This window comes from Peromyscus eremicus, chromosome X (assembly GCF_949786415.1).
Source record: "Peromyscus eremicus chromosome X, PerEre_H2_v1, whole genome shotgun sequence".
NCBI classification, from domain to species: domain Eukaryota; kingdom Metazoa; phylum Chordata; class Mammalia; order Rodentia; family Cricetidae; genus Peromyscus; species Peromyscus eremicus.
The window spans coordinates 59,644,114-59,661,431 of record NC_081439.1 but is presented as its reverse complement, the minus strand read 5'-3'; the positions used below and the strand labels follow the sequence as shown (position 1 = coordinate 59,661,431).

Here is a 17,318-nt window from a genome sequence, read left to right as displayed (position 1 = left end):
GCAGATCAGCGAGGCCTGGGACTATGGGATTGTATGGGGAGCTGAGGAGCTGAGGAGCTGAGGCACTCACATGTCTCGGCTTGGCTACCTGGGAGGATGGCCCCAGCTTGGACTATGCGTGTGCACCAGTGTGAGAGGATAAAGTTCTAGAACACTCCATGGCTGGGCTGGTGTGCAGTCTGGATGACCCCAGCACTTTCTGAGGATCTGGATAGAGTAGTATGACTGCTTCATATTAGGCAGTCACCAGGACAGGGTATTTTTGCACGGGCATTTTCATGCCACATATCCGTGAAGTATGAGCACAGTGTAAGTAGGGAAGTGACCGGACCAGAATCCATGAGGTGCTAGCATGCAGACTATAAGATGCCAGCTGTTCCCAAGGAGTATAGTGAAATTGGGGAATGGCAGAGTCACTGGTCCCTCTCTGGACTGTTGGGGGTGTAGACTACCTCAAGTAGGCCTCTATTTCAAAGAGGCCAAGAACTTGGGGGATGCGGGATACTCACCTGGCTCGGTCCTGTGAATTCTAAACAGAGACCTTGTCTTATGGTAGTGGTCCTCAACCTGTGGGTAGCGACCCTAACAGAGACCATCTGAAACAAAGTCATTCGGGTGACGATTCATAACTCTAGCAAAATTACAGTTAGGACGTCCCAAGGAAGTTTATTTATGGTTGGTGGTCAGCACAACCTGAGGAGCTGTATTACAATGTGGCAGCATGAAGAGTGTGGAAACCCACTGCCTTATGGTTTTAAGGAAGGTGGGTTAGAGTCTGGCCGGTCTCTGGGATTGAAAGGTGTAAGGCCATACGCCCACAGCAAGGTCTCTGTCCTGGGTGAGTGGGGACAATGGTGGTGGGTGATTATCTGGGTCACTCAGGAGGCTTTGGTGTTGCACAGGCTGGTGGACCCTACACAGGCATCCACAGAGCATGTGCATGACACAGGTGAGTGGAAAGCTGCAGACCACCTCCCAGGATGGTCTGTGAGCACTGGGATGCCAGCTGATTCTGAATGATCAAATTGGGGGAAATTGGGGACAGAGAGACCCAACTAACTGGTCAGGTCCCCAAAACAGTGCAACACCAGCTAGGCCACAGAGTGACAGACAGGGCCATGGAGGGTGTATCTGGGTCCCATTCTGTTCTGGGTTGGGGATATATATAGTTGAGGGACCCAGCTAGGCCTGGGAAGGAGGGATCGCATGAGCATGACGGGACCCGGGCCTCAAAGCTTGGTGGCCTGATGCACAAGTTGTGATAGCCAAGCAAGGCCTTGCACGTTGGTGGTGGTGGCCTGTAGATGGGTGTCTTGGTCTCACCTGGATGGACTGGCACACAGAACCTGTGTCCCCAACTCTTCTATGCACTGTGCAGTAAGAGGCATGCATGTGTGGGACTAGAGCTCTCCCCTTGCTGGTCCAGATCACAAGGTGTTCATATCCATCTAGACCTGAGAGAATGGGATCATGGTCTGTGAGGGAGCTCTGGTTCTTCTCTTTGTGAGAATGGGCCACAGTCTGTTGAAAACCACTGAGGCCTGGCAATGTGTAATTGTTAGGAGCTAAGGAGCTGAGGCACTCACAAGTCTCTGCTTGTAAACCTGCAGAATGGCTCTAACTATGCCCTTTGAGCGTGTGTTATTTTGTGAGTATAAGTTTCTGGAACACTCCATGTCTACCTGGTGTACAGTCTGGATGACTTTAGAAGTTTAGTATTATTCAGGCATTCATAGACGACCCGGTCTGATTGTGAGCTCTAATATTTCTAGCTTATTCTGAAAGATCAAATATGGGGATTCACGAGATATAAGATCACCAACTGTCGGGCCAGGTCTGAAATCTCTGCAAGTCCAGCTCATCCAGTTAGTGATGGGCAAGGCCAAGGATGTTGTCACCCTCTCTTTTTGTTTGGTGAATTTTTGTGGAACCTATCATAGCCTATGTAGGAGTGACTTCATGAGTATGAAGGGAACCAAGCTTCTATGTTGGTTTGTTTGATGCCCATTTTGTGGTACCTCTCAATTCCTGAACTGTAGTGATTGCCTCCAAATATCTTTCTTGTTCTCCGTGTTTGGCACACATGTATGTCCTCTGTAAGGCTCTCCCTTTTGAAGTTAGGCAGACATCTGTGGGACTAGAGATCTCCCCTTGTTGGTCAAGTTCACAAGGTATACATATCCATAAACCTGGGAGAATGGGAACTTTGCCTATGATGACAGCCCCAGTTTCTTCCCTTTGCTGGAACGGAGCACAGGATGTTGGTACCCAAGTAGGCTGTGAGTGTGGGTTTGCATGAGGAGTTGAGTATCTGTTCCACTGACCTCTCTGGGCTGGTATACCTCAAGCATGACCTGAGCTAGTCCTCATAATATGAGAAAATGTCCTCTGAGGTCATGTCTTCATTACTCTGTGCTGTGTTGATCTGAATCTGTGAGATCTCAGCTAGTGTTTTGATTGTAGGATTTCATGAGAATTTGATATCTGGGGAACTCAGCATGTTGGGCTGTTGCATATGCATCATGTTGTGAGCTGTGCCTAAGAATGTGGAGATACTTAGTTTTGATGCAGTCATGAGACACTCAATAAAGGTGGGCTGGTTTGTGTCTACATGATCCCAACCTTCTCTGCAAACTTGTAGAAAGCCAAGTTGTGGTGGTTTTTAGTTAGTTACCAGGATGTGATGTTGCACAGGTATGGAGACCCAGACCAGGAGTATGACCATCTTGTTGGAAAGCATGATACTAGATCAGTCTCATTGATTTGTCTAGTGTGCAGAGTGCAAGATACCAGTTAATAATAGGTGTGTACAGACTGGGAAGGTTTGCACAAGTCTGTTTCTCAGTCTGCTGTGGTAGCATGCTGATTGCTACGTTATCTATTCCTGGGAATATGAAGGGCAATGGGCATGCTGGGTTCAGGAGTACTTACCTGGCTCATCTGGTTGGCAAGCTGTGAGAACCAGAGTAGGCCTTGGATTTTTAGGCCAAACAGGTGGGTGAACATCTGGGTCACTCTTCAGGCTGGGCAGGTGTTAGGTAGTGTGTGGCCCATACTGAGACTTGGTATATGTGGCCAGTTGTGGTAGCTGGTTATTTGGGGTCCATCACTAGGTCTTTTTTGTTGGTTAGCATTTGCTTGGTTTCTATGAAGTTATTTTTCAAGTATCTGCCAGGTAGTTTCTAGGTTTTTTCCCCCTTGATATTCCTGTATAGGAGTAGAATTTTTCTAGTTGTTCCAGCTTTGTGTTTTTTCAACCATAAATTCTTGACCAATGGATATCTTTAATGTCCATGTTCTTCCCTGCATTGTCTGGTCTAACAGTGAAAGACATATTTCAGCTGTGTGTCTTTGCTATCACAAAGTTTCTTTAGACACAATGATTTGTGTCTGTTTGGTGTTTAATGGTTCCTATGCCATGTCTTTCATAGACATTGCTATTCTGATCTCCATGACCTTTTCATCACTTTTTTACTCTATTTTTGAAGAAAAAGCTTTCCATGTAATGTTTTCCACATTAGGAGCTGTATTAATCTGCATTTTACTATTCCAGCTCTTTCGGCTTTGACCATTAAAAACTGTTCCATATCCAGTTTTTATCTAGTTGCCTATGTTCTGTCCAGGAAGTAAATCTTTAAACTCAGCTACTTCCAAAGAGGTCACATCATGTAGGTTTCAAAGGAAGTTTATCACTTCTGTATCTTCACCATTATTATTTATTCTAATCTGGAAGGAATGTTGTATTTATATGTCTTTCATAGCTGGATTTGTTTTAGCCATGCAGCAGTCTTCAATATCTATGTCTTCTCAAGTTATAGCTGCCTTCAAATCATAATATCTACTCTATATTCTTGTCTTTCCCAGATATACTTCTTTGATAGCTACCGAAATCCTCAATTTCTACATCTTACAAAGCCATAATTTTTTACTGAGTGTTCCCCCACCACAGCAATAACTGTTTGGTGATAAAAAAATGCCTACCATTTTCCTATCTGTGTCATGAAATATATTCTGCATGTTACATTTGCTACCATAGACAATATTATTAGGAAATAAGCCTTCTATCACATGTCTTTATTAACCACAGATCCTTGGTGCATTGAAGAAGTTTTTCATATCAGTTACTCAAAATGAGTACCCATAAAGAGATAGAATTCAGTTCTCAGTCTTGCATAATCATTAAAGCTTTTGGTTGCAAAGAGAACATCTAGTATGACTTATTTACTCATAAGGGTTTTTAAAATCATGTTATAATTTCCCATGCCTATATGTTTCTAACTCACAAATACTCTGGCAATAGAGTTCTCTGCAGTCACATCCTCCCTGTTACTGCTTTAGTACTGGAATAAGTCATCTATCACTATGTCTTTCCCTAGATATAGATGCTGTTGACAAGAAAGTGATGCTCAACTTCTATGTCATCTCATTCAGTGCAGGGTTGTAGCTGTGAAATGCCTTCCAAATCCACTTCATCATGAGCTAAAGTTGCACAGTAATGCAAGAAGTTTTCTATTACCATATCTTCCCAATCCACATCTAACCCTGCTTAAGGAAAATTTCCTGCTTCTCCTCTTCCATAAACTCAACAAAGTTGGTCGGAAAAAAAAAGTTTCATCTCTGGCCAAGAAATAAGTCCTTCACCTTCATGCTTTTCCCAGGTGCATCTACTTTGATCATGGAAGAAGCTATTCATTGCTCATGCCTTTCAAAGTCTCTCTGCTCTGGTTATGAGCTTGATCTTTAAATGATATATGTCAGAGCTCCTTCCATAAAAAAAATACCTTCTTGTTTCCCCCAAACTATAGCTGTCTTTGTTACAGAATTATTTTTTCTGCTATCATGGCTTCTCAAGTCATGGCAGCTTTGATCATGAGAGCAGACTTTCCACAGAACATTCCTTGCTAACCCCATTCCTGTCAAGATATATCTATTTTCGTCACATTCTAGTTCGGGTTTCCTCAATTTCTGCATCCATAACTACTTTGTCAAGTAAACAATGTGGCTAAAGCTAGGATTTCTCCTGCTACATTTGCTGTTAATGTGAATGAAATCTGTCTTGGTGACCACAGAAGTTTCCTCATTCCTCTGTGTCCATTTCTTCTCTGACCACTGAAGATTTTTCTGGTTGTGTATGGCCATAGCAGCTCTTTGTGTGTTTGTATTGAGGTATTATCTCATCAGTCAGGATGATCTTGAACTCACTATTTTCCTACAGTGCTAGCTAGCAACTCTTTGATATGTGTATCTGAGCTTTACAACATCCACATAGTAAACATATCTCTACAGCAAGATGAATTAATAGGTGTATTATCTTATATACCTGCTTTTTCTGACAAAAGCAGCTAAAATCCACTTATTTAATAAAAACCCCAAATACAATATGGTCTTATTAACTATAGTACTCATGCTGCCATACATTAAGTCTTTATATTTGCTTCTCCTACACATCTGCTACTTCAGGATTCCTTTAGAACAGTTGTCTCCACTTCAGCACAGTGAAGGTTCCCTTGCAGAGCAAGTGCAAGTCCATCCTGCTACCTCCTACATTTCTAGTTTCACTCAAATCTTGACAGTATATAGAGAAACATATAAAGAATATGCTAATTGGTACAAAATTCCAGACAAGGACAGCCAAGTAGATGAGCCCAGTTTGTTCTCTTCTGTACAGTTTTGCATTCCTATCTATGCCTATTTCTATGGATGTATTCCATTTTCATGCTTTATGTTTGAGTTTTTTACTCTGTATCCTGTATCCGTATCCAACTTGAGAAGGAGACTGCAAGTGTAGCATGGAGAACACACTGTAATTATGGTAAGACAATGGACAATTCAGGAACTATTCTCTAAAAGGTGAATAGATCTCAGAAGCAATCATCTAAACCATCAGGAATTCATTAGAGTACAGTGAGGCTTTCTATGGGCAAATCCAAGGTCTACCTAGGAGATAGGATCTGGGGATGTCTGACTGTCTCAACTCGGCCCTTTCATCAGACCAAACATACCAAGAAAACTTAGCCTTGTAACTTGTAAAAAGTCACCTATGGGTGAAATACTCTTTTCATATGAATACTCTGAGTACTGGGCTTGGTAGTATATTCATGTAATCCCAGCATTAAAAAAACCAAAGCAATAGGATTACAGCTCAGTCTGGGTTGTATAAGAACCTGTCCAAAAATGGCTAATACATATTACTTTTACTCATACTCGCTCTTCTTTCTTTGGAATGTCCCTGGGTCTCTGAACTCCATTTGGCTCAACATCCTGTCTTCTTATACTCAACTGAGGAACACCTTTGGACATTTGTATCTGGATTTCCTTCAGGCTTGGTGTTTGGTATTTCCACACCATAATTACAGGTAAGTAGCTTTTATGACTTCTACCAAATTGTCTGTCGTGTCTTTTTGCCTAAAATCCCTACCATAAAAGCTTGGATATACTTCACAAAGCAGGGATAACACTAACCTAAACATGGAAGTACACACTTACTGCTAGGTCAAAGAGAGCTAGAACCAATCCTCCTGCTCTATTAGCTTCTTCTCATAGACCCACTGCATCACTTTCAATGTCGAGCTCTAGCTCTCAGAAAATTGGGGTATTCTATGGACGGGCATCTTTGTAAGTACTGCAAATACTATGCAGTCCAAAACATGTGGGTATTCTTCACCATCACTTGGAGCTATTGGCAATTGTTAGCTGCTGGGCAAGGGAGGGATAGTTTTCTTTTAGGACTGGAGCCCCTGGTAAGTTGACCATGATCCAGTGGAAGACCTCACATCCAAAACTGTTTGAGCAGCACAAACTGGTCTCGAGGGGCTTTTTGAAAGATTGAATGTCAGGGGGATAGAAAAGGGGTGGGTAGGTGTGGGAATAGTTATGGGGAAGAGGGATAAATGTGATTTTAAAAAAAAGTCTCAAAGAGCTAGTAAAAAAAAAACCCAAATATGCAAAGTGAGCCTCTGAAAAGCTGGTATTTCTAGGAACTTAACTACTGAAGGAGGTGTTTGTTTAGAGAAATGGTCATGCTTATTCTACAGTATGTGGGAGGGTATTTCCTTAATTGGAGTGCAATAATTATTCATGGCTTATGATTTCCATCTCATAACACTTGTTTGTTTCTGTCAGGTGTTTTTAACCAGAAATGCCACCCATTAGCTCTGTCAAGAGGAACAGCTAGTCAACATGCCACCACATTCCAAAAACTTGCCTAGGAACTGGCCACAAGCTGAAGTCCCAAGATCATCTGGACATGAAGAATCACTTCTTCATATTTCCATAAATGCTAGTTTGGCTGTGCTTGTAATCCATGGTACTTGGGAGACTGAGGTGGGAGAATTACTTGAGTCAAAGAACTGAGTTGACCTTCCTGAACAATATAGTATGACCCCATCTCAAAATCAAAACCAACCAAACACCAGAAAAGAAATTCATAGACTTTTTAGTGAACTTGCTGAGGAAAAGGATTGTATTGCTAAATGTTAAGGGATAATGTTATTAATATTTTGTATTGATGGTATTTTACTATTTAAGCCACAAAAATACTCATTCTGAATAACACACATTCTTGAGTGAACTTTTGGAGTGGGTGAGATACTTATATGTACACATGTGATGAGATAGTATTTGTGGCATTTTAGGCTGATATGGTTGTTCATAGTATACTGATGGTGCATTGTATATCTTTTTCATTAAGTTATATAAGATTGGTGGATTGGAATTTACAAGTAAGATGGTGGATGAAAAGCTCTGTCTGAGTCAGTGGATAAAAATGTTATGATAAAAACATAATAGATCCAATTTATATACAAGAAAGACTAAAAAAAATAAAAAGCCAAAGTCTGGATTTCTCTACAATGAAGGAGCCAGGTCCACCAGAAATCAGTTGTGGTACTACTCCCACTGACTGACATAAGCTGCCAGCCATGTGTTCTCCTAGGTGACACCATGAAAGCCCAGGAGAAAAGGCCTGGGCTGTGTAAACACAACCGGATGGATAAAAATTCCATATATAGAACAAGTTGTGAGTAGTAGAAATGTGGTTTGAAAACCTAAAGATCACTACACATTAATAAAGGGATAATTCATCAAGAAGATTAGAATATTATTAACATTTATACACCAAATATCAGGTACAATCAGCAGGAAATTTCAAAACTCTCATCTTTAGACACATATTTCAAACTAAAAATCAACAAGAAAACAGTTTAAGTAAATAACACCATAGAGCAATTGCATTTAACAGATACTTACAAAATATTCTATCCAACTAATAGGGAATGCACATTATTCTCAGCAGCACATAGGGCTCTCTTTAAAACTATGCACATTATAGGATACAAAGCAAAAATCGAATTACTTATATTTTATCAGATAATAGTAGAATAAAAGCAGCTACACAAGTACTTAGTACTGAGCAATACATTTTTGAATGAACAGTGGATCACTGAGGAAATCGAGGAAATTTTTTGAAATCCTAAAAACAAATGAAAATTATGATATAACCTACTAAAACTTATGGGATACAAAAAGACATTCATAAGAGGAAGGATTATAGCTCTAAGTGCTTACATTTGAAAAAATCAATAAGATCACTTATGTTAAAAAATTAATGATATCACAAATAAATAACCTAATTATATACCTCAAGGTTCTAGAAAAACAGAAGTCAAACTCAGATGATATGAATGTCAAGAAGTAGATACTAGGGCTGGAGAGATGGCTCAGAGTTTAAGAGCACTGACTGCTCTTCCAGAAGTCCTGAGTTCAATTCCCAGCACCCACATGGTGGCTTACAACCATCTACATGTAATGAGATCTGGTGCCCTCTTCTGTGTACATAATAAATAAATGAATCTTTAAAAAAAGTAGACACTAATAATATACAGAGTCAATCAAACAGAAAGTTATTTGAAAAGAGAAAGATCAAAAATCTAAAGAAAAATAGATAATATCTAAATAAGAAAAACTAGAGGTGAAAAATAAGCTCTTACAGCAGACTCTAATAAAATCCAGAGGGATATTAGGGAATACTTTGAAACCTCATTCTAAAAAGCTAGAAAACTGGGGCTGGATATGTAGCTCAGTGGAAAAGTGCTTGTCTGGCATGTTCAAAGTCCTAGATTTGATTCCTAGCACTGTCAAAACCAAAATGTTAGAAAACTTAAAAGAAATGGATATATTCTTTTTTAAAAAATTCTACAGAGATTTATTTTAAAACAATTTTTCAGTATGCATGCAACTTTACCATTTACTAAAGATGAAAGGAAATCTGCAAACTAATGAGATAGACATGCTTGTTTATTTTTATATAAGGAATTAAATCTTGAGGCAGGTGTGGCACACCTAGTACTTGGGAGGTAGAGGCAAGAGGATCAAGAGTTCAAGGCCACCCTCAACTACAGAGCAAGTGTAGCTGGCCTGGGCTACAGGAGACATTGTCTCAACTTCTCCCACATGCCCCTAAAGGGTACTAAATCTGAGCTGACTGTTTGGTATCACACAACGTCCAACGTTTTTCAGAGTTGATCGATGTTTAAATTGCCTATCTGTCAATGCTAAGAATGCTGTTTTACAGATAGTACAAAATGGCAGAAACATGTTTATGGCCATTTCAGACACTGTTGGAAATTCTATTTTAACCTCAAGCCAAAAAATTCATTTAATGGTTTCTTTTTAAAATGAAACTCAAGCTACCAACTCAAACAGCAATTTTCAAAAGAAATGGACATATTCTTAACCCATGTGAGCTGCCAACATGAATTCAAGAAGATACAAATAACTACAAGAGATGCAAAATAATAAGCAATGATATTGAAGTTTTCCTACATAGAAAAGTCAAGGGCTAGATGGATTCACTATTGAATCCTAACAAATATTTAAGGAAGTCTAGCATCAGCACTTCTTAAATATTTTCATAAAAAAGAAATGGAGAGGACACCATTAAACTTATTCTGTGAAGCTGTTACTATCGTGATACCACATTTGCCTGGTGAACAGATATACAAATTCTCGAAATACTTATTTTGGTAATTACCAGGGTCATTGTCTTAGTCAGTGTTCTGTGGCTGTGAAGAGACACCATGACCATAGCAACTCTTCTAAATGCAAGCACTTAACTGGGGCTTACTTACAGTTTCAGAAGTTTAGTCCAGAATCATCATGGCAAGAAGCATATGGCATGGCAGCATGCAGGTAGACATGGTGCTGAAGAGGAGCTTAGAGTTCTACATCTAGATCTGAAAGCATCAGGAAGAGAGAGAGAGAGCCACTGAAAACCCAAAGCCCACCCCCCAGTGACAGGCTTCTTCCAATAAGGCCACACCTACTCCAACAAAGCCATATGTCCTAGTCTCCCTCAAGTAGTACCACTCCCTAATGACCAAGCATTCAAATGTATGAATGAGCCTGTGGGGGTCATTCTTATTCAAACCACTGCAGTCAAGGTGATGGAGAAAAGGACTTTTGTTGTTTTTGTCATTCTCTTCCTCCTCATTCTTCTCATTTTTACTTGGTTTTTAAAATATAGAAGTTTACTTTTGCAACATGAAATTCTATAGATCCATTTTCCTGTAATGTGAATATAGTTAACATTGCTGTTATGCATTTTAAAGTGTTAAAGATGATTTATACACATGTTAAATTTGTTACTGACCCTAAAATTGAAGTGATTGGAAAAAATGGATTGAAAATCAAACTCCATTGTTGTTTGTTGTATGACTTTTCCTTGAGGGGAGGTATAAGGACATGACTATTCATCCCACACAGGGCATCACTTACAAACTAAAAACCTGACTCCACCTAAGTTCAGCTTGGTACACCAATGGATTTACTGGCATTACTTATAGGAACATGGGTGACTGAGCAGCTGCATCATCAACAAAGTCCAATCCCAACATGAGTGAACACTACATGGGTGATTTGGGCAGCTGATTCACTGAACAATCCACTCCAGCATGTATGACCACTCATAGATGCTGCATAACTGGAGCTTTGCCTTTAGTCATCCTTCCCCTTCCTATATTCTCTAGAACTTCCCAAGACCACATATAGGTGAGAGGTATGGAATAGTGATTTAAAGTATGGTGACTTTCCTTTTAAGAGTTAATGTTAACAATTCAATTATAACTGTGATTAACCTAGCTATTAACATGTTCTTTTGCTTATTTTATTACTATGACTGTGGAGTTGAGGTATTCTATAGGTCATCACAACAATCTGGGCTTCATGATGGTGATGGTCATGTTGTACTTGTAGAAAACAGCTATACCATAACACATGTATTATATGGAGATATAATTGACAAATAAAAGTTGTATATATTTAGTGTAATGTTCAATTCTTTTAATACTACTAGGGATGGAACTCAGGGCCTTACCAATGCTAAGCAATTTGTCTGCCCTTGGACCACAGTCAGACCTTAATTCAATGTTTTGATACACATATACATTATAAAATAATGTAACCAAGCTATTTAACATATGTATCACTTCACATAGTTTCCATTTTGGTGGGGAAAAAATAAGAAACTCACTTTAGATACAAAGGTGAAATAGATCAAAAGTGAACAAATGGAAAAATATATGCCATGTAAATCGTAGCTAAGTTGACGTTTAAGAAAAGATATACTTGGGTCAAAATGCTTAAAAGTGATAAAGAATGATATTATAGATTGATAAAAGTACAGTCCATCAAAAATATATAGTAACTATAAGCATATACACACACCAAAAAGCAGAGTAATAAATACATGAAGTAAACAAAACTGAAGGGACCAAAAAATAGGTCTACAATAATCATTAGAGACTTTGATATATTTTTAATTCACAGAACTAGAAAGAAGATAAATAAGGAAATTGAAGATGTGAGCAACTTCATACATCAAGGAGGCATGTGGCGCACATACCACACAACACCACCAGAGTATACATTTTCCTCAACTGCACATAGAACATTATTCAGAAGAGATGATAGGCTAGAACGCAAAAGAAAGAATAAGTTAAAAAAATCAAAATCCTATCAATTATGTTCACTCAAACTACAAAACTAGATCTCAACAATGTTACCAGTATCTCTCTCTGGATGCCCCTTAGCTCCTTGGTCCTTGTGATCTCTGTTGAAAGCATTCAGATGAGATCCACAGAGCATAATGTAGAAGGTGGTCAGTTTATTATACTGTAGATATATATATATCAAAGGATGAGAGTAGATGGCTAAAGAGATCATTGCAGAGCAGAGGACATTCTCAAAAGGGTGAAAGTAGACAGTTGCGAAAGGGGCCACTGCAGAGCAGAGTCCAGTAGCAAGAAGTGAGGGTGTCCCTTCCCTCACATCTAGTATCCACTTACGAGTGAGTACATACCATGTTTGTCCTTCTGAGTCTGGGTTACCTCACTCAGGATAACCAGACTACAACCCACAGTGCCAGAGAAGCTAGCTAACAAGGAGGACCCTAAGAGGGACATATAGATGAGATCTTCATGAGCAAACTGGGAGTGAGGGGAGGTAATGGAGGGCAAAGAATGGGGGATGACAACATAAGGAAATGGGAGGGTCGAGCTGGAACAGGGACAGAGTGGGAGAGCAAGGAAAGAGATACCATGATAAATGAAGACATCATGGGACTAGGAAGAGGCAGGGTGCCAGGGAAGTTCTCAGGAATCCACCAGGATGACCCCACCTTGGACTACTGGCAGTGGTTAAGAGGGTGCCTGGACTGGTCTACTCTGGTGACTGGACTAGTGAATACCCTAACTGTCATCATAGAGCCTTCATCCAGTGGCTGATGGAAGCAGATGCAGATATCCACAGCCAGGTGCCAGGCTGAGCTCCAGGAGTCCAATTGTTAAGAGATAGGAGGGATTCTGTGGGCAGGGGACGTGAGATCATGACAGGAAAACATACAGAGATGACAGCGACACTAGTGGAAGCCCATGAACTGTGGACTGGTGGCTGTGGAGCCCCCATAGGACTAGACTAGGCCCTCTAGATACGGAAGATGGTTGTTTAGCTTGAACTGTTTGGGGGGCAGGCAGGGGGGTCGGGATCTGTCCCTGGTGCATGGCCGGGCTTTTTGGAGCCCAGTGCCTAGGGTGTGACACCTTGCACCACAGCCTTGGTGCAGGGGGGAGGGACTTGGACCTGCCTCAGATGAGTGTGCCAGACTCTGCTGACTCCCCATGGGAGACCTTGACTTGGAAAATGTGGGGCTGGGGGATGGGTTAGGGGGAACCCTGGGGGGTGGAAAGAGGGAAGAGGGGGGAATCTCTGGTTGGTATGTAAAGAGAATAGAAAATTTCTTAAGAATAAAAAATTTAAAACACACACAGAGAGTAAAGAATTACATTGCAAATATGCAAACCTTTTTTTTTTCCTGCCACATTGTCAGGATAGATGTTTTGACAAATCTAATAAACAGATAAGTAGGAAAAAAAGAAGTGAGGGTACCAGGAGTCCAGTGGAAGAGAGAGAAGAGGGATCCTATGAGCAAGGGGCATCAAGATCATGATGGGGAAACCTACAGAGACAACCGAACCAAGCTAGTGGGAACTCATGAACTTTAGACCAACAGCTGTGGAGCCTCCATGGGACTGGACTTGGCTCTCTGCATAAGCAAGACAGTTGTGTAGTTTGTTCTGTTTAAGGAGCTTCTGGCAGTAGGATCAGGATCCATTCCTGATGCATGAGCTGGCTTTCTGGAGCCCACTACCTATGGTGGGACACCTTGCTTGATGCAGTGGGGAGAGGCTTGGACCTGCCTCAACTGAATGTACCAGGCTTTGCTGACTCTGCGTGAGAGGCCTTACCTTTTTGGAGGAGGGGATGGGGGGTAGATTGGGGGGAAAGGCTCAGGGGGGAGTGGTAGGAGGGATGAGAGAGGAATCTCTAGAGGTTGGTATGTAAAATGAACAAAAAATTTCTTAATAAAGAAAAAAAAGAGGTGAGGATGGCCAATGACCAAAGGCGACATTGCAGAGGAGAGTGGAATCTCAGCAGGTGAGAGTGGACAATGGCCAAAGATAGTTCCAATATACCTTTTAGGCAGGCTTTATACTATTTTTATAGTGTCTAGAACAAATAGCTTTTCCTAAGGACTTTATCTTTTCCAAGTGATTGACAGGCTCATTTGCATTAACTCTTACTGGAGGGATCATTGGTATGTTGTTGTATGACACTGTTCCTGGAGAAATTTGGACAAATACCCACTTAGGCCACATAAGGAACTGACAACAGACCCACCTGTGGATGATAGCTCACTAAAGCTGGGAATCTGAACTACCCTGCACAACTTGCAGGCGGCTCCACAGTTTGTAGAATGTCATTTCCAGGAAGCTCAGCTGGTCTGAGAGTGTATTCCAGCAGTCCTTACTGCTTATATATGCTTGGGGAGGTGGGGGCCTGCTGTGGGATGCTCTGTATGGCAAATGTGTTGCTGATTAGTCAATAAATAAAACACTGATTGGCCATTGGCTAGGCAGGAAGTGTAGGCGGGGACAAGGAGGAGAATAAAGCTGGGAAGTGGAAGGCTGAGTCAGAGAGACACTGCCAGCCACCACGATGACAAACAGCATGTGAAGATGCCTGTAAGCCACGAGCCATGTGGCAAGGTATAAATTTATAGAAATGGATTAATTTAAGCTGTAAGAACAGTTAGCAAGAAGCCTGCCACGGCCATACAGTTTGTAACCAATATAAGTCTCTGTGTTTACTTGGTTGGGTCTGAGTGGCTGTGGGACTGGCAGGTGAGAGAGATTTGCCCTGACTGTGGGCCAGGCAGGAAAACTCTAGCTACAGGGGCCTAGTGCATCTGTTCAGTTTCAGGGACCTCCCAAGAATTTTTGAGTTGTTCACTTCTTTAGTCTTAACCACCTGCCCTGCAGGATAGAATGCTTCTTTCTTGCCCCTTCTAGAACATCTTCACTCTTTTTTTTATGGGTGCAGTGAACTTTATTGATGGTGTTCAAGAGAGTAGGGCTCCCTAAGCCCCTCCTGTTGTTCTGGGGGTCTGGGATGGAAACTGTGAGGGAGATGCTCAGTATCGGGGACTGAGATGGGACGGGAACTGCTCAGCAGCCGAGGGTCTCTCTTGCTGTCCTTGCTGGGGTGGGTGGTCCAGGGCGGGCTTCTTACTCCTTGGAGGCCATGTAAGCCATGAGGTCCACCACCCTGTTGCTGTAGCCAAATTCATTGTCGTACCAGGAAATGAGCTTCACAAAGTTGTCATTGAGAGCAATGCCAGACCCAGCATCGAAGGTGGAAGAGTGGGGGTCACTGTTGAAGTCGCAGGAGACAACCTGGTCCTCAGTGTAGCCCAGGATGCCCTTTAGTGGGCCCTCCGACGCCTGCTTCACCACCTTCTTGATGTTGTCATACTTGGCAGGTTTCTGCAGGCGGCATGTCAGATCCACGACGGACACATTGGGGGTAGGAACACGGAAGGCCATGCCCGTGAGCTTCCCGTTCAGCTCTGGGATGACCTTGCCCACAGCCTTGGCGGCACCGGTGGATGCAGGGATGATGTTCTGGGCAGCCCCACGGCCATCACGCCACAGCTTCCCAGAGGGGCCATCCACGGTCTTCTGGGTGGCAGTGATGGCGTGGACTGTGGTCATGAGTCCCTCCACAATGCCAAAGTTGTCATGGATGACCTTGGCCAGGGGGGCTAAGCAGTTGGTGGTGCAGGAAGCATTGCTGATAATCTTGAGTGAGTTGTTGTACTTCTCATGGTTGACACCCGTCACAAACATGGGAGCGTCAGCAGAAGGGGCAGAGATTGATGACCCTTTTGGCCCCGCCCTTCAAGTGGGCCCCAGCCTTCTCCATGGTGGTGAAGACACCAGTGGACTCCACAACATACTCGGCACCAGCCTCACCCCACTTGATGTTGGCGGGATCTCGCTCCTGGAAGATGGTGATGGCCTTCCCGTTGATGACCAGCTTCCCGTTCTCAGCCTTGACTGTGCCGTTGAACTTGCCATGGGTGGAGTCATACTGGAACATGTAGACCATGTAGTTGAGGTCAATGAAGGGATCATTGATGGCAACAATATCAACTTTGCCAGTCTGGAAGGCAGCCCTGGCAACCAGGCGTCCAATTCGGCCAAATCCGTTCACTCTGACCTTCACCATCGTGTCTCAGGAACGAGGCTGGCACTGCACAGAAAGATGCGGCTGTCTCTGGAACAAGGAGGAGCAGAGAGCCGAACATCTTCACTCTTAATGAACTTCCCTCCATGATGGAATTTTTTACTTTGGAGGAAATTGCTACACAAACCATGTCCTTATTTCTATATCATAAAAGTTCCTGCTAAATAATAACCTTAAAAGATTTAGAGTTCTAGAAGCTAGGTTTAGATTGTTACCTATTACGTTGTGGGTACTTTAGCATTTTTGTGTCCTCCCAGAGCCAAAGGTATGACTCAAGTCTCATATTTCTGACTTAAAAAACAAACTTTGGGGGCTGGAGAGGTGACTCAGTGGTTAAGAGCACTGGCTGCTGTTCTGAGGACCTGGGTTCAATTCCCAGCACCCAAATGGCAGCTCACAACTGTAACTCCAGTTCCAGAGGATCCAACACCCTCACACAGACATATATGCAAACAAAACACCAATGTACATGAAATAAAAATAAATAAAATTTAAAAAGTGAATGGTAAGTTATTAAAAGAACTCGTCATTTATAAACAGACCCGAATGTAGAAAAGGGTATCTATAAGGTGCTTCTAAAGGACTACGGCCAGGAGCTGAATGAGGGTTTACATGGATTCTGACTGGGGTTACTTGTAAATATTTTTCTCCAGGTAAGATGAGTCTCCTGGAAAAGCTTTTTAATGGATGAAGTTAGGGTCTGATTAGCAGAATGAGGCTTAGCTACAGGGTGAGCAATCTATGATAGAAATAGAAGAATGACAACTATCACTTTGAAGAGATCTATGGAGGTTAGACTGAAAGATAATGTTCTGGAAGTCATTCTTTAGTATTCTTGAATACTAGGGAAACAACATTTATTAATAACAGCATAGACTTCCACCTTGATCAATTAAGAGTTACTACAAGATTGCACGGTGATTGATGGTGGGCAGTTTGAGCCTGTACAGCTTGTTGGTGGAGGGAGCTAAAGTGACCACATTTTTTTTGCATTTATTTTTTTTTATTTTATAATTTAATTTAATTTTACATATCAGCCACGGATTCCCCTGTCCTCCCCCCTGCCCCCCCCACCGCCGTGACCACATTTTTAGTGAAAAGGTTAGGGTATCTTTATAATACAAGACCTACTAACATTTTTTTATTAGGATGAATAATAAATTTTAGAAGAGCTACTG

General features: G+C 41.8%; 1 pseudogene; it reads right to left on the bottom strand.

Annotated features, from left to right (window-relative positions):
* Nucleotides 1–15,119: 15,119 nt before the first annotated feature.
* LOC131899246 (glyceraldehyde-3-phosphate dehydrogenase-like) lies at nt 15,120–16,162 on the bottom strand (annotated as a pseudogene).
* Between the last annotated feature and the right edge of the window lie 1,156 nt (nt 16,163–17,318).